The sequence below is a fragment of the Lutra lutra genome, chromosome 6 (assembly GCF_902655055.1).
Source record: "Lutra lutra chromosome 6, mLutLut1.2, whole genome shotgun sequence".
In the NCBI taxonomy this organism is placed as follows: Eukaryota; Metazoa; Chordata; class Mammalia; order Carnivora; family Mustelidae; genus Lutra; species Lutra lutra.
In genome coordinates, this window is record NC_062283.1 from 32,383,800 (window position 1) to 32,406,320 (window position 22,521).

Here is a 22,521-nt window from a genome sequence, read left to right on the forward strand (position 1 = left end):
TTGACGCCTGCTTAGTTGCTCCCATTGCCCTTGGTTTGTTTTCTTTCAGGATCAAGGCGGGTGTTTTCATATAAAATCTGATTTTTAATTCTTTCTCTGACAATTCTTTCCTGATGTCTTAGCTTTGTGTAATTATACCCACAGTGGAACAAGCATCCTCAAGTCACCAAGATAAATCCTCCGACTCACGGCCAGTTAACAAAGAATGTCCGAGGCCAACCACAGCAGATCCTAACGAACAATACAATATCAAATCCCGCGCATAGGGAGTGTTTTCAATGTCTAAAACTCCTGGGAGTAAAGGGCTAGAAAAAAAATTAAAAAGAACCTTGCCTTTGGCGTTCTCGCTGGGCTCAGGTGCAGTGGCCTCGGGCTCCAGGGAGCGCCTGGGGCCCCACCCCGCCACAGTTGTTTTTTCGTTAATATTTTAAGTAATATCATCCCAATATCTTCTTGCATCCAGTGCTGTAGTTAGGAAATCTGATATCAGTCTTCCTCTCGGGAATCTTAGAATTTTCTCATTGCCTTTGATCTTTGAAATTTGTATCTAAAGTTACATTTAAATTCGTATCCAAATTTGTATCTAAATTTACAATTTGTAAATATTGTATCTAAAATGGGTTTTCCTTCTCTTGCTATAGGACATTATGGATCCCCTGTATCTTTTCATTCTGGGAATTCTGTACTTCTCTATTTCTATAAATGTAAATGTTTCTCTTCTTCTTTAATTTTTTTTCTCTTTATGAAATTCCTATTATCCCTACTTGGGCATTTCTCTCCCCAGTCTCTTTTGACTTCTCTATTTCAATTTCTTCCTCCTTATATCTTTTACTCCAGGAAAAGTCCCTCAGTGTAGTCTTCCCACTCAGTTGTATCTCTCCCACTATTTATTCCCATTAGTAGGATTTTTATTTTGACTTTCATATTTTTTTCATGCCTGGAACTTCTATGTAGCTTTCCCTGTATTCCCTATCTTTTCTCATATTATAATAACTTTTCTTATTTTTTAATGCATTTTTCATGCTCATTTTAAGGGGCTAGTCTATATTTTCTGGTACTTCTCTAAGGACACATACGGGCCCATTTGTTGTTTTTCTTTCCAGTTGTGAAACTCGCCAAAGGGAAGGAGTTACATATCTGGCCTTCGGGTGCCCATCTATGTCAGTCTCATGAATGTAAAGAGAGGGAAGGACCCAAGTTCTAGGACAACACAAAGCCAGTTACCACCCTTTTGGTGTCACCTTACTGGTGACAGCTCAGGTGGGAGGGGCCGGGCCTCTCTCTCCCTGGCGCTGGGAGACAGAGTAACAGTGAATGATGCTGGGCCTCAGGTGCATCTATTGTCCTACCCCTCCTGGCTCCAGCAGGCATTTCAACCTAGACTTTCTCCCCAACCCTCCACTGCTGTATGAGCAATCAGGATCTTGCCCCTGTATTTTGCATTATGCGGCAGGCGAAGGGAACACCAGGGAAAAGCAGGAGCAGACTGCCTCTGATGAATCTTCTCACAGCCAGCGAGTCACACTAAAACAATAGACAGTGGCACTAGGGATTTCCCAGAGTTACCCTCCACGGCTTCTCCAGGGTTGGTTTTTAGAGCTGGGAATCAAGAACACGTGTTAATTTATCCTCACAGGAAGCAGGCCTCTCCATTATTTCCCTATAATATTATGTACAAACTACAGCTCCCCCCCCCATATAGAAATGCCAAGGGCTTGTGGTTCATTGACTCTTTGTTATATAAATCCCCCTCTCCTCCAGATGCTAGCACAGTAGTAAATAAACGCTTTTCAAATACATAAACAGATTATAACAAATAAAGATCAATGCCTGGGCGGTGCAGTCAGTCTGATTCGTGGTTTGGGCTCAGGTCTGATCTCAGGGTGATCCGAAAGACCCCCTCATTGAGCTCTAAATTCAGTGCGGAGTTTGCTTGAAACTCACTCCCTCCCCCTCGGCTCCTCCCCCCACCAATGGCGCATGTGCCCCCATGCTCTCTCTCTTTCTCTCAAATAAATAAATCTTTTTAAAAAAAATCAATGAGGGCTGCCTGGGTGGCTCAGTGGGTTAAGCCTCTGCCTTCAGCTCAGGTCCTGATCTCAGGGTTCTGGGATCGAGTCCCACATCGGGCTCTCTGCTAGGCAGGGAGCCTGCTTCCTCCTCTCTCTCTCTCTCTGCTTGTAATCTCTCTCTCTGTCAAATAAATAAAATCTTTAAAAAAAAAATCAATGAATTGAATACCAGTGGTTCTAGAGAGCGATATTCCAGTACTGGAAACAAATAATGAAAATAAGTACAGGCTCAACATTGTGGAGAAAAGTGTCTGCTCTTTGGATATGGCATAAACTCAGTTACTCTAAATTGTCTAAAACACTTGACTTTGAGATAAATGTAGTTGTATCCATCATGTTCTCTAGAAACATAATAATGTTATGTAATAATAAAGCTGAGGTAGGTGTTAGGAGATGTTATTTATTCAACACATATTTATGGAACACCTACTATGTCCTGGGGACACAGAAAACAGCACATGGCCCCTTTCTCCAGAGGACCGTGCTGTCCAATATAGTCACCAACTGCCACAGGTGGCCATTGACCACTTGTAATATGGCCAGTCCTGAGATATAAGTAGGAAACCACGGAATTTTGAAGACCTTGTAAAACATATATGTATTATATATATTTAAAATTATATATATGAATATATATAATCTAATTAATCTTTTTATATTGATTGATGGTTAATTGGCAATATTTTGGATATGTTGAGTTTTTAAAATATATTATTAATTTCACTGTTTTTTATTACTTTTTTTAAAGGGGCTACTAGAAAATTTGATATTGAATATGTAACTCTCATTGCATTTCTTTTTTTAATTTAATTTTTAAAATTTTTAAAATAAACATATAAGGTATTATTAGCCCCAGGGATACAGGTCTGTGAATTGCCAGGTTTACACACTTTACAGCACTCACCATAGTCTCATTACATTTCTAATGGACAGTCCTGTTCTGGTTGCTCTCTGTTGGCAGCCAATTAGCCATTAATTCTTTTCTTAGATTCTTCAATTTAACAGTCCGCTTTCCAGAGACGGGTGTGGGGTTGGGGGGCAGGCTTGTGACCACCTAGGGATTCCACCAGAGGGCGATCTTACCTTTCACTGTTTCAACTCTAGCCCTTCGATCTATTTTTAGTATATATGTGTTTAACTACTTTTAGTCTATTTTGCTTCAGGCACTGTGCTAGGTTCTGGAACCACATTATGGTTCCTGCCATCCCAGATCTTTCAATTTATCAAGAAGGCTATAAACAACCACGTATGATGTGAAAAGAAAGAAGAATCAAAGCCATTATACTACTGTACACTATGAGTGTTCATGTGCTCTTCAACTTCCTGGGGTGACCCTTTTTTAGTAATTAATTAAATAGTTCCAACCCAGATAATTTCAGGAATTCAAGTGGTCTAGTGCTGTCTCCAGAATTTCCTGGACAGAGAAGTGATACAAACATGTGTTTCTGTATGTCAGGTGCTCTGTATCTCTTGCTCTAACCTCCTGCTCCGGAAAGTCTGTTTCACTAATTTGAGGCTGCTCTCTACTGTAGCAGGTGTATTACTGGCCGTGTTTTCAGGCTCTGAACTTCTGTCGTGTTGCTGGAAGCTGCTGGATTGTCCTAGAACTTTCCCCTCCCATTTTCTGACTTCTCTAAATCCCAGACCTTTTATCTTCTAGGATCAAACTAAAAATTTTAAAGCTAAAATCACTCCTTGCTCTTTCTTCAACAGCACATAAACTAAAATCACTGTTCCTTTATATCTGTAGATAGTTTGAAATATAAAAATTAAAACCTGTATGTGAAAAAAGTAACTTTAATATATATATATGTATATGTGCATATATATATGACTGGTCTCATCATACTCTGTAGCAACAATTCAAAATGATGGTAGGAAAATCCCCAAACAGACTTTTTAAAGATATAGATGCAACTCTTCCCATTTAAAGAGATAATTTTTTTTAAAAAGATTCATCTTTCCTTTGGGAAAGGCCAAGTCTTTCAGGATTCCTCCTCTTTCTCCTTCTCCTTCCCTCTTTCTTGAACGACATCCTGGGACAGAAGTTAAGTTTGTATAACATTATGACTGTGGGACACTAGGTCTGGGTGGCATTTTCCTTTTTTCTGATGGTCCTCTACTTTCAGTATCACCTTGGTCATTGTCCTCTGCCCTCTCTCCTTCAATTACCAAAGTTTCTGTGGCTAGTCTAATTGGTGATCAGTTCTCCTTGGCAAAGGCAACAGAGTTCAGCCACCTTCCCCACGGATGGGCCCCAGGCCAGCTTGGCTCTTGCCGAATAGCCCTTGCGTCCTGATGCACCTGCTATCGGATCCTGGGCTTGTGTAGCTGGGACTGCGGCCCTTGAATCCAGTCGAGTTCTACCCTCTCCATGACTACCTTGAAAATCAATTTACTGAAAATCAACTCTCTAAAAATCAATTCCTCAGGGCACCTAGCTGGCTCAGTTGGTAGAGCATTTGACCCTTGATCTCAGGGTTGTAAGTTTGATCCCCATGCTGGGTGCAGAGTGAATTAGAAATAAAATCTTTTTAAAATTTTATAATATAAAAATAAAAATAAACTCACCAAATGGCCAACCAATCAGAAATTAACTCACTAAATCACAATTTTCCTATTTTACCAATTTACCCAAAACTTGATTCTTTAACTTTATAAAGTTTTTGTCACTTTACATATTGAATTAAGTGGTTTTACAGCATTTAAAGTTTTTTGAAAAATTTTTAGTTAGTTTTCCTTTTGTCTTCTTATTAGCTTTCAGAGTAATGATCAGTTTGCCAAATGTTACAAATACAAGAAGATGATAATGGCTATAGAGTTTTTTAATTGTCCCAAGTGTCTTCACAAAAACAGATCAATTGGGATAGCAAAGAAAAGTAACCAGAGACAATGCCTTCAGCGAAGTAGGGACCAGGCAGCCCCTGGAACTCTAGAATATGAATGGATGAGTCCAAACAACCACACAGGACCCTATGGGTTCTAGCCCCTTGTGAAGGTAGTAGAAGGATAAAAAAGGAGAGTTTTGATGTTTTTAAGTTCTTGGAAACACAGAACTGGCCAATGAATACTCGCCTCCAAAAGAAGATGGTCCCAACCTAAAATGCACACTCAGCAAGAAACTCTAAAAATGAAGCCAAGCCTGAAATTCTAAAACCAAGAAACTTCAGAAACCTCTTTTTCTTTTACCAATGTCTGATTTTCAAGACTATGGCTTTGCTCTATCTGTCAATATTCCATTTTGGAATTGTTTCTCTTGGAAATTCTGTGATAAAAATCCAGATGTTCCCCAAGACAACGAGTATCTCTGGATGAATAGGCATGAGATCACATCTAAAGATGTGTGAAAAAGAAAATTTTAAGACCATTAGTATATTAATATTTTATAATAAAATATTATCCCTATATGTTTTACAGAAACATGTGACTTCTGCCTGCCTCTACTAACTTTAAGTATTTCTCTCATAATGAAAAAGCACATTAATATGTTTTCCTAAATCAAAGGTAAATTTTCTCCTTGAAATCAATTGCATCTCTTAAACAGGAAAGCAGCTTCCAGCACTATGTATTTAAAATAGTAATATTTTATAGTTTTAGCTCCTACTTTTAAATCTTTGATCCATTTTGAGTTAATTTTGTATATGAGTCCAACATCATTCTTTTGCTTGTGGATATACGGTTTTCCCAGCACTCTTTGTTGAAAAGTCTGTCTTTTCTCCCACTGAATGATCTTGGTACTCTTGTTGAAAATCACTGACTATATAGGCAAGAGTTTATTTGGGGGTTCTTGACTTTATTCTATTTGTCTATGTGTCTGTCTTTATGCCAGCTCCATACTGTTTCGATTACTGTGGTAAGTTTTGAAATGAGTAAGTGTGACACCTCCAGCTCTTCCTCTTTTTTAAGATTGTTTTGGCATTTAGGGATCCCTTGAGATTCCATATGAATTTTAGGATATATAATTCTATTTCTGCAAAAAAAAAGATGGGATTTTGATAAGGATTCCACTGAGTCTGTAGATTGCTCTGGATAATATAAAAAATTTAATAATAGAAGTTTTCCAATCCATGAACATGGAATGTCTTTCCATTTATTTACATCTTCCTTAACTTCTTTCAGCATTTTTTTTCTTTTTCCTCTCATAGGATAGAACAATCATATATAAGATTGCTTTATTCCTGCATCTTCTCAATTGTTTCTTCCTGATATTTGCCCTTTTCCTTTCCTACTTAGTGAGATTTGGCTTTATGTTCAAGGATCTATTTACGATCTTTTGCAGTCTAATGATAACCACCTTGCTAGGGTGAATGCCCACATGGACAATTGTGCCGTTTGCCTTCTCTCACTGTACTCATTCAGTGTAGATGACATATTCCTTCTTGTAAACCTGGACAACTTTGCCAACTTGCTGACCTTTGTAGTGTCCTCATACAACCTGTACTTCATCATGATTTCAGATGGACATGGATCAAACATCATGCTTCTGTCTCAGCTCTTTGGAAAAGGGGAAGACATAATTTTCCTGAGAATATGGGAAGGTGCATTGAAAGGTCTTTCATGGTTCTTGCTCCAGTGTTTTGAACTTCATTTTGGCTGCTGGCACTTCAGCAATGGCCACAAAAGGCTTAGCAATATCTTTTAGTTTTCAGTGCATACAGCATTCACATCCTTGGTTGGGTTAATTCCTAAGAATTTTATTCTTTTTGATGCTATTGTGAATAGAATTGTCTTCTTTTTTGTTCTGTTAGTGTATATAAACACAACTGATTTTTTAATTGAAATATAGTTGACATACAATATTGTATTCATTTCAACTGTACAACATGGTGACCCAACATTTATATACATTAGTAAATGACCAGCATGATAAGTCCAGTTATCTGTCACCATACATAGTTATTATAATATTATTGACTATATTCCCTATGCTGTAGTTTACCTCCCTGTGACTTACTTATTTTATAATTAGAAGTTTCTACCTCTTAATTCTCTTCCATTTATTTCACCCATCCCCTCATCCCCCTCTCTTCTGGCAACCACCAGTTTGTGGTCCGTATTTATGAGTCTGTTTCTATTTTGCTCATTCATTTGTTTTGTTTTTTTAGACTCCACATACAAATGAAAGCTTACAGTATTTGTCTTTCTCTGCCTAAATTATTTCACTTAGGTAAGACCCTCTAGGTCCATCCGTGTTGCCACAAACGGCAAGATTTCATTCTTTTTTATAGCTTAGAAATTCCATTTCTTAGAAATTCCATTTTATGTATATACCACATTTTCTTTATCCATTCATCAGTCAATGGACTTAGGTTTCTTCCATATATTGGCTATTGTAAATAATGCTGCAATAAACATAGGGGTGTATATATCTTTTTGAATTAGTGTTTTCATTGTCTTTGGGTGAATACCCAGAAGAGAAATTCCCATATTGTATGGTATTTCTCTTTTTAATTTTCTGGGGAACCTCCATACTATTTTCCATAGTGGCTGCACCAATTCACATTTCTACCAACAGTGTGTACCACATTTCTTTACATCCTTGCCAATGCCTGTTATTTCTTATATTTTTGATATTACGATTCTGACAGGTGTGAGACGATATCTCATTGTGGTTTTGATTTGCATCAAAAAAACAGCTGTGGATTTGTGTGGTTTTTGTACCTTGCTACTTTGCTAATTTCATTTATTGTTTTGTGGGAGAAACTTTAGGGTGTTGTACTTATAAAAGCATGCATCTTTGAACAGATATAATTTTGAACAGAGATAATTTTACTCTTTCCAATTTGGATGTCCTTTTTTCCCCCCTTAGCTTGTTTAATTGCTCTGGCTAGAATTTCTAGTGCTATTTTGAGTAGTGGCTAAAGCAAGCATCTTTACCTTGTTTCTGAAATTACAAGAAAAGATTCCTGTCTTTCACCATTGATTATGCTGTTAGCTGTGTGATTTTCATTTATGACTTTATTATGTTGGGGTCATTTCCTTCTACTCCTAGTTTGGTGAGTGTTTTCACCGTAAAAGAGTGTCAAGATTTTGCCAAATGCTTTTTTGCATCAACTGAAGTGATCATTTGGGTTTTTCCTTCCATTCTGTCGGTGTCATATATAACATGAATTTTCATATGTTGAACCATGGTTGCATACCAAGAATAAATTCTACTTGTTGTGTATTCTTTTAATATGCTCCTGGATTCAGTTTGCTAGTATTTTGATGAGGATTTTTGCATCAATGTTCATAAGGGATATTGGCCTGTAGTTTTCTTTTCTGGTAGTGTCTTTGTCTGGCTTTGGTATCGGACAATAACAGTGTCATAGAATAAGTTAGGATGTATTCCTCTCCTTTTTGGTTCTTTGAGTTTGAGGAGGATTGGTATTAGTTCTTTAACATTCAGTAGAATTCACCAGTGAAACCATCAATTCCAGGGCTTTTCCTTGTCCAAAGGTTTGTTGTTGTTATTTTTTAATTACTGATTTAAACTTACTAGTTATACATCTACTCAGATTTTCTATTTCTTACTGATTCAGTCTAGGTAAGTTTTGTGTTTCTAGGTATTTGTTCATGCTACCTAGGTCATCCAATTAGTTGATTATCCAGTTGTTCATGGTACTATCTTTTAATCCTTTTTATTTCTGTGGAATCAGTAGAAATGTCTCTAATTCATTTTTTTCTTAAAGATTTTATTTATTTGAGAGAGAGAGAGAGCGTACGAGAGAGCCCATGAACAAGCACGGGGAGGGGGAGGAAGGGCAGAGGGAGAGGAAGAAGCAGATTCCCAGCTGAGCAGGGAGCCCTATGAGGAGCTGAATCCCAGGACTCAGATCATGACCTGAGCAGAAGGCAGAGGCTTAACTGACTAAGCCACGCAGTCCCCCCCAACCCCCCACCCCAGGTCATTTCTAACCAGTAATTTGAATCTTCCTCTCCCTTTTTTCAGTCAATCCACATAACAGTTTCTTGATTTTGTTACTCTTTTTGAAGAAGCAACTTTGGGGGTTATTTATTTTCAGTATATTTTTCTCTTCTCTATTTTATTTATCTCTGTTTTAATCTTTATTATTTCCTTCCATCTGCCAGCTTTGGGTTGTTTGTTCTTCTTTTCTAGTTCCTAAGGTTGTGAGGTAGGTGATTGGTTTGAGGACTTTCTTCCTTATTTATTTTACTTTTTAAAAGATTTTATTTATTTATTTGAGAGACAGAGATCACAAGGAGGCAGAAAGGCAGGCAGAGAGAGGTGGGGGAAGCAGGCCCCCTGCTGAGCAGAGAGCCCGATTTTTGAGAGGGGGCGGCTGAGATCCTCACCTGAGCTGAAGCCAGAGGCTTAACCCACTGAGCCACCCAGGCGCCCCACTTTCTTACTTTTTAATGTAAGTGTTTAAAGATGTAAATTTGCCCCTTAGTGCAGCCCTTACTGATGGTATGCTGTTCTGTGTGTTGTGCATTAGTTTTCATTCATCTAAGTATTTTCTAATTTCTCTTGTGATTTTTAACTTGATCCATTAGTTGTTTGTTTTAATTTCTGTAGATTTGTGAATGTTCCAGTTTGTTTTCTGTTGTCTCTAAATATTTTCTTTTCTTTTATTTATTTTAGATAGAGAGAGAAAGAGCCAGAGAGAGCAAGGGGCGGGGATGGGGCAGAGGGAGATGAGAGGAGAATCTCAAGCAGGATCCATGCTCAGCACAGAGCCTGATGCGGGGCTTGATCTCATGACCGGAAGATCATGACCTGAGCCAAAACCAAGAGTCGGATGCTTAACCAACTGAGCCACCCAGGCACCCTTCTAAATGTTATTTTAAATTAATGCATCACATTTTAAGATATATTCTGCTGATATTTAGGTTAAATGCACTATCTGGAGGTTGTGGTCATTTTCATTGAGCAACCAAGGTTCATTCCACACCTTAGTCTCTCTATGGCAGTGCTTGAAAGGTGAAAAGATATGTTAATTTTCAAGCTAAGATTTTCTTACACCAGGCTTTAAGAAAGCTTTACAAAATTTATTTCTACATTTCCAGCATGCAACACAACAAAACTAAAGTATATTTAAGATGTAATATTGGCAGCAGAAGAGAGAGAACCTAACGTGGAAAAGAGAAAGAAATAAGGGAAGTCTTCCTGGAGGAGATGACATATAAGCCAGACTGTCCAATAGCAGGAAAAAAGAGAAAACAGCACTACTCTCCATTTCTCAAACTCTTTCTGTCCCTCCAATGCTTCAGCCTAAGGCCTTTCCCCACTAGTGGGATTCTGCCCCTCCCTGGACTCCACCTGAAATATCACCCCCCACAAGCCTTCACATACCCCTCCTCTTCCAGCTGCCAAGAGAACTGATTGCTTTTCCCTTAATATGGCCACCCCTCTCTAAAGATCACTGAATCACCCCTTAGCATTGAGTCACATTTTATATATTCATATATATGTATGCATGTTTATTTACTGTTTTCTTTTCCTTATGAAAGGCCTATTGTTCAATGTTCAGAAGTCATTTAGTTAAATCCTCTCCTTTCATAAACACCAAGGCCTAGAAATTTTCTGTGACCAAGATCACCAAAATCAGTTAGAAAAGATAGTTTTTAAAAATCCAGACCTGCGGTGAGAATTTTTGAGAACAGCTAGAAAGAACCATGCACACTAAATAAACTGTCAAAGGTTCAAAATAGCCCAAATAAAAACCAATGGACCACCAAAGTGATTAGTAAAAATTTACCTGCACACACCAAAAATACAGTTTGCAAACCGGGAGCTCTCAACCCAGAGCATGGAACGAGGCTCAGGAGTATATTGTTATAAAGCAACTTATGCTTGAGAAAACAATGACTGTTTATCCTTCACAGATTGGTTACAATATTAGATTTTTCTAAGGGGTTCCTTCATATCAATCACAGGAAACAATTCAAGTTTTACTTATCATTTCCAGAAGCGCAAACAAGAAATGATGTAGGTCAAGGTAGCCTTGCAAAATAAGCTAAATTAACCGTTGTTTGGATGATCGCAGTCTGGTTAGTCTGCTTAGAATTTTCAAGGCTAGTCTCCGTTCGGTTTTGAGTTTAATAGACTCTACCTCTCCCTAGATACGAGAGCTGGGGAAAAGCTCCCAAATACAAAGCAGCGCTATATGGGCGGCACTAGGACCCCGGGGGCGCCAGGTTAGCGCTCCCCGCCGGCGGGCGTCGGAGCGGGTTTGAGGTTCGGCGGGAGCGGGGTGGGGGAGGGATGCAAGGGACTGGGGAGTCGGGCGGACAGCAAACGACGGTCGTGCCTGTTCGGCTTGGTACCCCAGACCGCGCGGACCTAGGCGGGCGTGCGAGAAGTGGGAGTCGGGCGTCGCCGCACTCGCAGCGCACTTTCCTATCGCAAGGACGCTGAGGACTCCGGCTGTCTCCCCCGCGCGGGTCCAGGTGAGAAGGAACTTCGTTAGAGGTAGAGGAGAGCGCGCGCTTCCGCGGGGGCGGGGGCAACGGCAAGAACCTGTGTTTGCAGACTGGAAGCTGGGCGAGGGCGTGGCCGGGGCGCCGCGCTTAGCGTGTGGGCGGGGCTCGCGAGGAGGGAAGTGGGAAGGGGGCGCTGGGGCTGGGGTTCTGCGACTGGGAAAGAGTGAGGGCAGGACCTGAAGGGGCTGAACCCCAGAAGAGGAAAGGCGATTTCTGCGGTGACACGCAAGACAGCACCTGGCTGGCCGTGGGAGTGTGGGGAGCCCTGGGAGGTAGGGGTGCAGGCTTGGCCGTGGGACAGGGAGGTGCGGACGCAGCCTCCCTGCACAGCACCGCCTGCGGGCGGTGTAGGAGGAAACGCTGGTGGGGAAGATGGGTCTCAGATGTTTGAGGGACGCCAGGTGTTCGGACGGTTACTCTAAAGGTCTGGAGCCCGCGACAAGGTGCTGAGACCATTTAGGAGCGCGCACCCCGGGAGAAGAGAGCAAAGGACTGTATCTCAGGAACCTGGACAGTTGTGATGTTGCCTAACAGGGATCCTGGGAAGGAAATGTGAAAATGAAGAGCAGGTATTAGGAGAAATGGACAGACAAGTGTTCCAGAAACTGAGGTTAAGAGGGTGACCTAAACCAAAGGTAGCAATGACTTCGGTAGGTGAAGGAAAGTCAGGTTGAAATGTGGGTTTGGAAATCGGGGAGCCTTGGGGAGAGTAGGCTGGCTGCGGGACGCGGGGAGCAGGAGCAAGACCAGGTCGGGCTGAGAAGTAAAGTGGGGGGCGGGTGAGGATGAGTGTGGAGCCTAAGATCCTTGGGGGCCGAGATGGCGTTTGATTTGTCTTTGATTTCCCATCGCTGGTACAGAGTAGTGTAGGTTCTTTTAGGAAGTCTGAGTGTAAAGGGAAGAAGAGAGCTGAGCTGTGTGCCGAGTCAAGAGGACTGGTCAAGGCCTCTTTCTGTCAGCTTGTACAGAGGAGGAGACTGGGTACACAAACTTGACATCAAAAGAGAATAGCAGTGAGGGGTGGAGGAGTGAGCTGTGAGCAAAAACAAGGACTCTAGTCACAGAGACAAAGGAAAGGATGAAGGGTGGGAGAAGGGACAAGCTGTGTGTGTGACAGCTTTTGTTTCCTCTTGGGAAAGTGGGAGGCAAGGTTGTCTGCTAAGAATTAGATGGTGGACAAATTGGATAGGAGTTAAGAGAGTGACATCATTTAAAAGGCAAGTTGCCGAGGTAATTAGGTGCGAGAAATGCCTAAAGACAAGCCATAGGAATGGTAAATTTTTGAGGTGCCCTGTACAAGATTTTGTGGGGTCATAGTTCTGCTAAATGGCATCATTTTCTCTAGCAGTGATCAGGTGCCAGTTATCAGAATGCTGGATGCCAGTCTAAGGAGATCTTCTAGGCCACTGGATCCCAGGTCCTGCCCACCAAAACCTCCTAGAAATCTTCCCTAAATCACAGATTCCACAGAATCACTGCCCAGAAATTCAGATCCTGAATCGGTGGCGAGGCCTGGAAAGCTGTGTTTTTAATTAGCTCCCTACTGATCCCCACATAGCCAGGTAAGAGTTGGCAGGTCCTGAAGATGTTTCTTTTTTCCATTTTATTGAGGTACAATTGACAACTAGGAATTATATATATTAATTATATATATTTTAGGTGTTCAACTTGATGTTTTGGTATATGTATACATTGTGAAATGATTGCACAGTCAAGCTAATTAACATATCCAATTCCCACGGTAGCTAGAGTCTTTGTGTGTATATGTGTTGAGAACATTTAAGATCTACCCTCAGCAAATTTCAAGTATGCAATACAGTATTGTTAACTATATCAGCATGCTGTATGTTAAGATCTCCAGAATTTATTCATCTTGGATAACTGAAAATTTCTACCCTTTGACCAATAGTTCCCATTTATACCTCTCCCTAAGTCCTCATTACCACCATTCTATTCTATGCTTCTGTGAGTTTAACTATCTTAGATTCCACATGGAAGTGAGATCATGCAGTATTTGCCTTTCTGTGTCTGCCCTATTTTACTTAGCATATGGCTAATTAGCATATGTATTATGTATAATATATAAACAATATATTGCATATATTGTATATATTCATACATATATACAATGGATAATATTCAGAAGTGGGATTACTGGACGTATGGTAGTTTTATTTTTAATTTTTTGAGGACCTTCTATACTGTTTTCCATAATGGCTGTACCAATTTGCATTCCCACTACAAGGATTGCCTTTTCTCCACATCCTCAGCAACACTTACCTTTTGTCTTTTGATAATAGCCATCCTAACAGGTATGAGATGACATTTCTCCTCATATGTCAAGGAGGTTTCTACCTATGTTTTCTTCTAGGATTTTATGGTTTCAGGCCTTACATTGAAGTCTTTAGTCCATTTTGAGTTGATTCTTGCACATCGTGCGAGACAAGGGCCCAGTTTCATTCTTCCGTATATAGATATCCAGCGCTCCCAACAATATTTATTGAAGAGAATCTCCTTTCCCCACTGCGTGTTTTTGAAACTCTTTTGAAGACCAACTGACCGCAGATGCACTGATTTATTTCTGGACCCTCTATTCTGTTCCATTTGCCTATATGTCTGTTTCTATACCAGTACCATACTGTTTTGATTGCTTTGTGATATATTTTGAAATTGGGCAGGGCCTCTTTCCCATGGGGCTGGGGAGGTCCCTTTTCTCCTCAGCCAGGGCTGGAGGCCAAGATCAGCCCTTGAGGGTCATTGTCAGGGCTGCCACAAGCTGGCAGCCTTGTTTTCCTGCCTCAGACATGTGGAGTTGCTGGGAGCCCCCAGTTGGTCTATACCAGGCATGCTGACCCCCCAGCCAGACTAGGGTCTGAAGTGGCAGCATGGGGCCTCTGGCTCTCTTTAGGTAGTGCCAGGCTCTCATGAGCTGATCTTGACCTATGTTGCCCCAAAAGTACCTTGGCCCCCTGCCTACCCCATAGACAACACCTAACAAACACACCTAAACAGGTAGTCATTACCACAAAGATGCCTGTGAGGGAGTAGGACCTCTCACCTCCTGCTGTCCTACTAAACAATTTCTTTGGCCCTGGGGGATATCACTGGGGGAGGAGATGGTGTCCGAAAGAGGGAACTTCTGTTGTAGAAGGGGCATCCAAGGTCACCTAACTCAGGGAGGATCACCATTTTTCCCTGTGTGGATTAGCTTAGGTGTGGACAGGACACTCCATCCACCCACTCAGAGCTGTCTCCTGCATAGAGTCCCGTACAGGACTGTGAGGTGTGGAATGGTGAGGAAGAGCTGTGAGTGGGTGCCGGAGAAGGAAGAGCACTACAGGCGTCAGGGCAAAGAGGTCAGACCTGACAGTACACCAGCCGCAAGTGCAAGCCCCACTTCTGAGTAGTTAGCTGTATTAACCGGACAGCTTGGGCTCCCCACAGTTGCAAATGGGAAAAGTATTCTGTGTTGAAATGCCTATGTCATCAGCTGGCAAAATAATGTTTTAGAAAAGTTGTCAAGTTCTCACAGTTTTTCTTCACTAATAAAAGTTCTGAAAGCATTTTCTTTTGTTCTAAAAGCAATAAACTACTTTCTGTGGGGAAAAAACCTAGGAAATGTGATGCTTTATTGTTCTTATTGCTCAAAACTGTTTTGGCTATTTGGGGTCTTCTGTGTTTTATGTAATTAAGATTATTTTTTCTATTTCTGTAAATAATTCCATTGGGATTTTGACAGGAATTGCACTGAATCTATAAATTACCTTGGGTAGTCTGGACCTTTTAACAATATCCTTCCAATCCATGAACATTGAGGTCTTTTCTTTTATCTGTGTCTGCTTTGATTTTCTTCCATCAGTGTTTTACAATTTTCAGTGGACAGGTTTTTCATCTCTTTGGTTAAGTTTATTCCTAAATATTTTGGTCTGTTTGTTGCTATGTGATTAAGACTGTTTCCTTAATTTTCTTTTCAGATAGTTCATTGTTAGTGTAAAGAAACATCACGGATTTTCACACGTTGGTTTTGTTTCTTACAACTTTACTAGATTCATTTATTCTAATAGTTTTGTTGTTGTTGAGTCTTTGGAGATTTCTACATATATGATCATGTTGTCTGAAAACAGAGGTAAATTTATTTCTTCCATTCTGTTTTGGATGCCTTTCATTTCTTTTTCTTGTCTAATTCCTTTAGCTAGGATTTCGAGTACTATGTTGAATAGAAGTGGCAAAAGTGGGTGTCTTTGCCTTGTATCAGATCTTAGAAGAAAAGCTTTCAGGTTTTCTTTATTGACTATGAGGTTAGCTGTAGGCTTTTAATATATGGCCTTTATTGTGTTGAGGTTGAGTTCCTCTACATCTATTTTGCTGATAATGTTTGTCCCATATAGATGTCAAATGCTTTTTCTGTGTCTATTCATCTATCGTGAGATGGTCATGTTTATCTTTCATTCTGTTAATATGCTGTGTCACATTGATTTGACATTATTGAACCATCTTTTCATCCCACAGATAAATCCCACTTGGTCATGGTGTATAATCCTTTTAATGTGCTGTTGAATTGGTTTGCTAATGTTCTATTGAGTATTTTAACATTTGTGTTCATTAGGGATATTGGTCTGTGGTTTTCTTTTCTTGTATTATCTTTATCAGGCTTTGGTATTAGGGTATTGCTGGACTCATAAATGGGCTTGGAAGTGTTCCCTGTATTTTTTGGAAGAGTTTTAGATGAATTGGTTTTAATTCTTCTTTGAATGTCTGATAGAATTCACCCATTAAGCCATCTGGTCCTGGGCTTTTTTCTGTTGGGGGGTTTTTTATTACTCCTTCAATTGTCTTTATTATTCATCTCTTCAGGCTTTCCATTTCTTCTTGATTCTTGATCTTGTTATATGTTTCTAGGAGCTTTTTCATTTCTTTTAGGTTATCCAATTTGTTGGTATATAATTTCTCATAAAGTTCTCTATGATCTTGTTTATTTCCATGGCATCCATTTAATGTCCCCTTTTTCATTTCTGATTTGATTTATTTCAGGTTTCTCTCTTTTTTCTTAGCCTAGTTAAGGGTTTATCAAATTTTTTTATCTTTTCAAAAGACCAATTCTCAGTTTTGTTGGTATCCTCTATCTTTATCCTCTATCTTATTTATCTCTGTTTTATTAGTTCTTTCTATCTACTAACTTGGGGTTTAGTCTGTTCTTTTTCTAGTTCCTTGAAGTGTAAAGTTAGGTTGTTTATTTGAGATCTCCTAACTTCAGTGAGCAGCTTAATGACCATTATTTTGAATTCTCTGTTGGGTAAACCATATATTTCTATTTCATTAGGATTGATTTCAAGAAATTCATATTGTTCTTTTGTTTGGAACATATTTCCCTGTTTCTTCATTTTCCTTGACTCTGTGTTGGTGTCTATGCATTAGACAAAACAGCCATCTCTCCTAGTCTTCATGTACTGGCCTCATACAGGAGAAGACCCTTACCAATCATCCTAATCAAAGATTCACTTATTCTCTGTTGTCCCCAGGAGACTAGCAAATTCCAGCCCCTCTGCTATGGACAGGCTTTTAGAAGCCAGATCCTCAGTCAATAGCTAGAAAAGTCAGGGTGCTGGATGTGCATGTGCAGTCTTAATTCCTTCCACAGAGAAGCTGGGGGCTGGGTTTTATCACCTGCTCACTCTGTGCTGAGCCAGGGGGAGGAGCTACAAGAAGTGCTTGCGCGCCCATTCAGTTTATTTTTGTTGGGGTATTTTCTCACTCTCCCAGTACACACAAAGCAGAAATATCACAGGGAACAATGGTCATGGGTGTAGTTACTGTACCTTTACCTGACTCAGCTGCACCCTAGGATATTTGTGCGTAGAAAAGGAAAAACTAAATTATTAAGGATCCAGAAGCTCTGATTTGAGAAATTGCTCTGAATTTTGTGTAGAGGACTTTCTGCCCTCTGGAGGGAGGAAGGGTACTAGTGGAAGATACTCAAAAGAAGTAACTGCCCTTGGAAACTGACCTATGAGCAGCACAGAAGATGAAGGAGAAGAGGGACATCAAGCAGAGAAATGAGGAGGTACAGACAACTCCTGATTATTTGTGGGATTCTTCAAGGAACCTGAGAAGACATATTGCAAAAGAGGAGCTTAAAGGGCTGGTATGCTTACTGATGATGCATGTAGGAGCTCAGAATACTGGGTTTGGGAATATCACTATAAATATGAAGATTTTAGATTTTTGTGGAAAAAATATTTAAGTTATTTAAAGAATAAGCTATATCAAACTTGCTTAATTTCCTTCATTTTTAAAAAAAATAAAGTTATTAGATTCATAAAACAAGAGAATGCTATTGTCTGTATATTTAATTTTAAGAAATTATTTGAGCAAGTTTTTCATCCTTTTCATCAAGATAAACATTGAAAACATAGGTCATTTCACAGCTGGTTATATATTCTTTTTCCAAAGGCTATTATTCGCTGACTTACAGTTAAAATTTCTGCTAAATGTGCCATAAAGTGCTGCCTTGTCTCTCTCCCATTCTTCTCAATCTTTATTATATAATTCAAGGTCATGAATATTCCATTTGAAGGTTTATTTCCATCTGTTCAGTACCATCCATATCTACTAGCCTAATTATATCATTTATATTTTAAACATCTAGAAATCAACTCTATAACAAAAATGTCTAAGAAGTAATAATCTCATGTACCATTAGCTTTTTTTCTCTTTACAATTCTTAGTCAAGCCTAAAATGAACACCTCCCCTTTGAAGAATGGACCCCTACAGCCCCTCAGCCTTCTTGTCTACCATGTGACAGATTTCTATCCAGGCCACATTAAACCCCACTGGTTCCTAAACGGACAGGAGGAAAACAGCTAGGGTATGTCCACCAACCTGATCTGTAATAAAGACTGGATCTTCCAGATCCTGGTGATGTTGGCAATGACCCTTCAGCAGGGAGATAGTTGGGCCTGTCAAGCAGAGCACCCCCGGATGGTACTGTCACTGTGGAGTGGAGTGAGTTATGCCCTGATAACTGTGTGGGCTCCAAATTCTGAAGAACAGGGGATGTTCTAGCTCTGGGGTCCACTCATCTTTGTGTGTACACTGCTGTCATATCTACCCCCATCTCTTTCCTAGAGAAGTCCCTGAGAATAGTTCAGAGCTGTGGCTGCAGAGGCTTGGCTACTCTGACCTAGGGGATGCTAAGGATTCATAGATCTCTGCTCGGGTCAGAAAACATAGGAAACTCAGACACCTTCCTGAATTACCCTCACACATGGGAACTGTTCTCTGCCTCGGTCTTTTAGCTTAGTGAGTTATTTTGAGAGGCAGCTACCAGAATTAGCATGTGTGTCCTTTTTGAAGTCACAGTCTAATTTCCAGAACTTGGGGGTCTTTTCTAAATTTCCTCTTTCTCCAAGGTATGTATCTCTCATAGCCTTCATATTGATATTCTAGAATCAGACAGTACCTGAGGCGGAGGGTGGGACTGACCCTAGTCTGTGTTGCCCAGAGGCACACTGATTCTTGCCAGAGAAATGCTGGCTAGAATCTTGGGCTTTGTGCTGGGGCTCATCTACCTTGTAGTGGGCATCTTAGTGCCCGTTAGGATCAAGAAAAGTAAGAAAACCTGAGAAGTAGCTGAGGTTTGCTTTCCTGGAGGCCACTGAAATCAGATTGTCAGGGAGCAGAAATGGCCTGGAGGGAGAGAGAAATTCCCAGGCTGGAATCTTATCCCAACCAGACACATGGGGGCTGCAGATACTCAGGTCATGCCTGAGTTCAGTTAGTAACAGATGAGTCCAACCAGCCCCTGCCTTACTTCAGGGTTCTGACCATGACAATGGAAATGAGATGGGAACGTTTATCTAACTAAGATATTTTTAATGGCTAATTACATCCTCTTTTCTCCTTTTACTTTCACATAATGAGGATCTTGAAAACCAATTAATACCCTGGCTTTGTTTTTCTTTGGGGATGGGTTGCATAAAGTCTTTTCATTGCACCGTGACTCTGAAGCATCTACTGGGAAGAGGGTCTCAGTCCTGACTCTCTCTCAACTTCAGCCCGTTAGCAAGTGTGGAAAATGAACATTACTTTGCTCCATTGATGAAGGAAGCCCAGAGAAACTCTTATTTTTCATCAGGCTAAGCCTCGGTCTCTCAGCAAAGTTTTCTTTGCTGAGACTTAGAGAGGTCAGCAACCTGAGATAACTATATTTTTTCCTTTTACCTCCACAGGATTCCTGATCTGACCTGAAGACAGGCATGTGCCCTGGAACAAGCATTTTTCTATCTTTCCTCAGTCCCAGAGGCAGGTTCTGGGACAGACTTCAGCCTCCCAAGAGGATGTTACTGCCAAGTAATTGCTCCAAAACTAGTTTCTATAGTTGTTCTCTTTGATTTCATGCACACTTTCTCTCGGGGCCTGTATCCAAGTTCCCTTTTGGAGTTCCATAAATAATAAAAAGCCATTGTTCTTGTCTGTTTTAAGAATATTCCCCAAGCCATCTCTGCCATTGCTTTTGTTTGAGGGTTTTGGTAAAAAGACTAGGAGTTCATGAAGAAGTTCATTGTTGTGTATACACAGGCAAGAAGGAAACCCCGTAAAGGAGATATCCTGACTCTAGGGAAAGGTGGCAGCTTGGACATGGACCTCCTCTGAATTCACCCTCTATCTTTGGTCTGCACAAAGATAGTGATTTATGTTTGTTACCTTTATCCCTGTAGGTCTGGGACCATTCTTAGTTATTCTAGGATGAGCAGACGGTGAATTTCATGTTCTGTGACCTATATTCACACAGCACTGATTCAATATATAACTTACGAAGAGCGTATTTTACCATTACCATTAAGAAATCAAATTAAGTGGTGCCTGGTGGTTCAGTTGAATGAACATCTGACTATTATTGTGGCTCAGGTCACAGTCTTGGTCCTGGGACAGAGTCCTGCATCAGACTCACAGCTAGCAGGGATATCTGCTTAAGGATTCTCTCTCTCCTCCCTCTGCCCCACCCCTAAAATAAATAAATCTTTTTAAAAAAGAAATCAAATTAAGATCAGAATTTAAAATTGGAAATATAATGTAATAAACTTAAATAAATCCTTTTCTTTGCACACCATGATGAATAGTCCTTGACCAAACAAGGCTTAGCCTTTTTTTTTTTAAAGATTTTATTTATTTATTTGACAGAGAGAGATCACAAGTAGACGGAGAGGCAGGCAGAGAGAGAGAGAGGGAAGCAGGCTCCCTGCCGAGCAGAGAGCCTGATGTGGGACTCGATCCCAGGACCCCGAGATCATGACCTGAGCCGAAGGCAGCTGCTTAACCCACTGAGCCACCCAGGCGCCCCAGGCTTAGCCTTTTTAATGCAACAAGTTATAGAAGACACAGGTTTATGCCTTAAGTTTGTAGTCATCAGACATTCCAGGCCTCCTGTCTTAGTAATTAACACAGTGTTAAAATGCTCAAAGCAGTCGATGCAGTTCTCTTTTTTCAACATTTTTTTTACAATCCAAAGTGATTTGGGGTTTTCTGTTTTGTATGAAATTATTTTGAAAGTCGAGGTAAGTTCTAAGTGGTCCTTTTTGCATAAAATATAGAGTATTACCCCTGGAGCACATACTGAGCGTTCAGAAGAACTCTGACACACCGAGGTGGCGCCTCCTCTCTCCTTAGCTCCTTGCAAGCAGCATCAGCATCTCGTTCACCCCCTGGTTCCCGCCCCTTGTCGGTTCCCACTGCTCACTCCTCTCAGGCTGCTCCCCTCCCATCATGCCCCGCGTGGGACCAGCTTCCCCCATTTCCAAGAAAGGTGGAGATTGAGGGTGCAGACTTGGGGGTTACTGAGCCAGGAGGAAGCATAGCTGGGGTCTGCAGAAAGGACTGGATGATTAGTGAGGGCCCTGAGCACGGCGAATCCACCATCACTCCCATAACCTGTTAGGTGCGCGCATTGCTCCATTTAACCCTCATAATTCAAAGTGTTTTCTTTTCCTTTTCTATTCCAGGTGCCTCTGCAGTGGCCACTGTGAGCCAGGCGGTGAGGAGAAAATGAGGCCGAGCAGGGCATGGAGGAGCTCTGAATCCAGGACTTATTTCCCTTTCTGGTGGAAGGAGAAGGGGTGGAAGTGAAACGGCTCAGCGGAACCAGAAAATGTGAGGAAGGACGTCTCCGCGTCTGGGAAAGAGGCGAGAACCGACATGGCTGAGAAAGCCCTAACCTATGTGGGGTTCAGGGATAAGAGGAAGAGAACAAAAGTGGAGACTTGATAATCACCTTCCTTTTAATGGGATCAATTGGAAATACATCTATGAAATTGATCCTGGAGTATTTTTTATTTGTAGTAACTTTTGTGAATGGATAATTTTCTTCATAATTTTATGTTGATTTTTTTGTACCATATAAGAATGCACTTGCTTATTTTTAAGTAATGTTATATTTTACCCTCTCATTCCTTTGATAATCTTGGAGGACTCTGATGTTTCCAGACGTGGAATCAAAATGCAAAAAATACTATTTCACTTCAATTACTACTTTTATTTCTTCTTGAAATTTTTATCTTCTTTATACAAGATTAATATTTTACTACTTAGTCTAAAATTAACTCTGCTTTATAATTCTTTTTTTTTTTTTTTTTTTTTTTTTTAATAAATTTATGTATGGGCGCCTGGGTGGCTCAGTGGGTTAAAGCCTCTGCCTTCGGCTCCAGTCGTGATCCCAGGGTCCTGGGATCAAGCCCCACATCGGACTCTCCACTCAGCAGGGAGCCTGCTTCCCCCTCTCTCTCTGCCTGCTGCTCTGCCTACTTGTGATCTCTGTCTGCCAAATAAATAAATAAAAATCTTTAAAAAAATAAATTTATGTAGGACTGTAGTAAAAGCCCTTGGTACTTACTAACAATATGATAGAACTTATATTGTTAAAATTAATTGTGTATTGTAATTATTCAACTGTTTTTCTGTTTTGAATTAGCTTTGCAGTATAATAATGAACATTTCTTGATTCCTTACTATGTGCAAGGCTTGGTTTTA

General features: G+C 40.5%; 1 long non-coding RNA gene, 1 other non-coding gene and 1 pseudogene across 4 annotated transcripts; 2 read left to right on the forward strand and 1 right to left on the reverse strand.

The window, feature by feature from the left end:
- Positions 1 to 6,244: 6,244 nt before the first annotated feature.
- LOC125101566 (60S ribosomal protein L26-like) lies at positions 6,245 to 8,561 on the reverse strand (annotated as a pseudogene).
- Positions 8,562 to 11,778: 3,217 nt separating this feature from the next.
- LOC125103135 (uncharacterized) lies at positions 11,779 to 22,143 on the forward strand. Of its 3 annotated transcripts, XR_007128291.1 has the most exons (4): positions 11,779 to 13,060; positions 17,425 to 18,501; positions 19,728 to 19,848; positions 21,498 to 22,143. It is a non-coding gene; the product is annotated as an uncharacterized LOC125103135 (long non-coding RNA). The 3 variants fall into 3 exon arrangements; XR_007128290.1 differs by lacking the exon at positions 11,779 to 13,060 and having other exon boundaries at positions 16,452 to 18,501; positions 21,498 to 22,135; XR_007128292.1 differs by lacking the exon at positions 11,779 to 13,060 and having other exon boundaries at positions 16,452 to 17,559; positions 21,498 to 22,135.
- On the forward strand, positions 14,177 to 14,306 carry LOC125103449 (small Cajal body-specific RNA 20). Its single transcript, XR_007128435.1, has one exon. It is a non-coding gene; the product is annotated as a small Cajal body-specific RNA 20 (non-coding RNA).
- Positions 22,144 to 22,521: the final 378 nt, after the last annotated feature.